A 3,099-nucleotide genomic window follows, 5' to 3' on the forward strand; every position below is an offset into this window, starting at 1 on the left:
TGCTGTAACAAGGTAATATTTCTCAGAATAAGCTTAAACAGATTTCTACTTTACACTTGACCATTTGGAAAATATTTAACAAAGGGAAGGGCAGAACATCATTTGCAATAGTTAAATAATATACAGGCTAATATACTTTTTGACCAATAGTTTCTTCTTGTGAAAGATGGATTATGAAAGCCAACCAATTCTAAAATTGAGAGTATTGCTGATTGTACAACCAAGTGAAGATACTGTAAGATATTATCTGTTTAGTACACGGAATCTTTGTAGAATCTTATATAATGCCTGAGGTGTTCTTAAGATTGGTAGGAATGGTTTTGGTTGGGGCTTGGCAAGTTATGGTAGGTAGCAATGTCTAGCTGTAGCTTGCCTAAGAGTGACCTCCAGAGTAGCCATTGACTCGATTTGCTCTCAGCCAATGATACCTTATTTGTTACACTTCTTTTCCCCCTTTTGGTCAGGATGGCATCATTGATCCCATGGTGCCAGACAACCCTGGGAGTCATCTCCCACACTGCCAGGAAGATTCACCCCTGAATGTCATGTCCCATGTAGGGGGGAGGGCAGTGTTTTCACTTGCAGTGTTGGGCTTAGAGAGAGAGAGGCTACTATCTGAGCAACAGAAGAGATCCTCCAGAAGTAACTCTTGGGCATACCTATAGGTAAGACTAAGCTTTTCTGCTACATACAAAGTTTCACAAGAAGAAGCCTCAACATCAAGGGCTTGGCCTATTGATGGAGGTGTCTAATGTTTGACACAGTATCAGGGGTTTCCCCAGTGGTAAAGTTTAATAGTTCCATATTTTTTCTCCCTTCCCTCAAGGTACTTTGCCAATACTTTTTGATTATCTGCTTAATATACTCTGGGATGTATCCAGGCATTACATTTAGCAAACAGGATTAAAGGTCCTCATTCTTATTCTCCTTGTGCTTGGATTAATCTATCCAGACAGGTTGAGTTAGATTATGTGCTACAGAAAATTTATGTTCTGGACATAATAAACCTTTCTTCCTTTGGTCTTAAAGAGTAGATGAAGTATTAAAATACAGACTATGTCTTCCTTACCCCTGTATTCTGAATTACCTTAATCCCAACCTGATTGGCTTCATTCTTAACTCTGAATACCAGGTTATACATATATAAAAGAGCCTCTCAAGATCCAGAAATAATAATTACCCCTCTGGGCTAAACGTGACTGCTTATAAAAGCATACAATCTACGCCCCTGTTTTTTTATAAATATCTTCTAAATGAGACCATATGATAATTGCTCTTTTGTTGCTTATTTTGCCTCACCAAATGTCCCACAGGTTCATTCACAGCATTGCATGCTTCACAACTTCATTACATTTTGTAGCAGCACAATATTCGATCACATGTCTACACCATCATTCACCACTCTACTTCTCAATGCATCCTCAGCCACCTCCATTCATTAGGCATAATGTATAATGTCCAAAGTCAACACTCCATCAACACTTTCCACTTTAGATATTTACATTGTTCCCAAGAGAAAGATAATCAATAAACACACCCTCACCAAATAGAAAATCTAAACCTCCCCCCCATCATTTACCCCTGGTGTTGCTGTGGTACAGTTGATGTTTTCCTGTTAAACATATCCCATAGCATGCAATAGCAGTTTCCCTCCTATACCCTGAACTTATACATTGTACAGGATTCATACCTTTGAAGTAGTTCATGCAAGAACTTATAGTTGTAGTGTTAGTAGAAATAATTTTTAAAAGGTACATTTGGGCAGCTTCCCTTTGTTTTTACTAGTATTTTTCCTACTTATTCCATAAAAGTCAGAGATAATTTAAATGTGGATCTCTGCCTCTTAGCCTTTCTTAAGAGTCTGCTGCTATGCACTACAAAAATACAAATACAAGCATAGCTTGTTTTGTTGTGCTTTACTTTATTGCACTTTACAGATACTGCACATTTTACAAACTGAAGTTCTTTGGTAAACTTGCATCAAGTCTATCGATATCATTTTTCCAACATCATATGCTCAGCTCATGTCTCTGTCACATTTTGGTGATTCTCACAATATTCCAAACTTTTTCATTATTATATGTCATGGTGATCTGTGATTAGTTAACTCTGATATTACTATTATAATTGTTTGGGTCACCATGAGCCATTCCTACATAAAAGGGCAAACTATTGTGTGTTCTGACTGCTCCAACAACTGGCTGTTCCCAATTTTTCTCCCTCTCTTTGGAACAGTCGTGATTTAGGGAAGGAGGTTAAAATATCAATATTCGCAGGAGTTTGGAAAAAGTTGACTCCCTCATGGATGACTTTGAGGGGTTCAGTGAAGGACGTAACTGTAAATGTAGTGGAAAAAGCAAGAGAACTAGAATTGGAAGTACAGCCTGAAGATGTGACTGAACTGCTGTGATCTCATGCTAAAACCTGAATTGTTCTTATGGATGAACAAAGTATCTTAAGATGAAGTCTGCTGATGAAGATGTTGTGAATATTGTTGAAACAACAAAGGATTTGGGATATTGCATAAATTTAGTTGATAAAGCAATGACAGGGTTGGAGAGGATTGACTCCAATTTTGAAAGAAGTTCTCCTGTGGGCAAAATGCTGTAACACCGCATCACATTATAGCGAATCTTTCATGAACGGTAGAGTCCTTCAATGTAGCAAAGTTCATTGTGTCTTGTTTTAAGCACAGCTACCCCACCCTTCAGCAGTGACCACTGTGATCAAGGCAGCAGCCACTGTCAAGACCAGACCTTCCACCAGCAGAAAGATCATTACTCGCTGAAGGCTGTCTTGTGGCCAATGAAGTGTTTTTTAATTATGTACATTTTTTTGACATAATAATATTGCCTACTTAATAGACTATAGTATAGGATAAATGTAATTTATATGTACTGGGAAACCAAAACATTTGTGTGCCCTTATTATAGTATTTGCTTTAGTGCAGAGGTCTGGAACTGAACCTGCAGTTATCTCTGAGGTATGCTTGGACCTGGAAACATGTTCTGCTTTCCTCAAATATCAGAGAGGTCTCTCTCTCTCTGTAGGCAGATACATCCACAGGAATTCCTGCACCACAGGCTTAAATCTTCCAAC

The sequence above is a fragment of the Tamandua tetradactyla genome, chromosome 5 (assembly GCF_023851605.1).
Source record: "Tamandua tetradactyla isolate mTamTet1 chromosome 5, mTamTet1.pri, whole genome shotgun sequence".
In the NCBI taxonomy this organism is placed as follows: domain Eukaryota; kingdom Metazoa; phylum Chordata; class Mammalia; order Pilosa; family Myrmecophagidae; genus Tamandua; species Tamandua tetradactyla.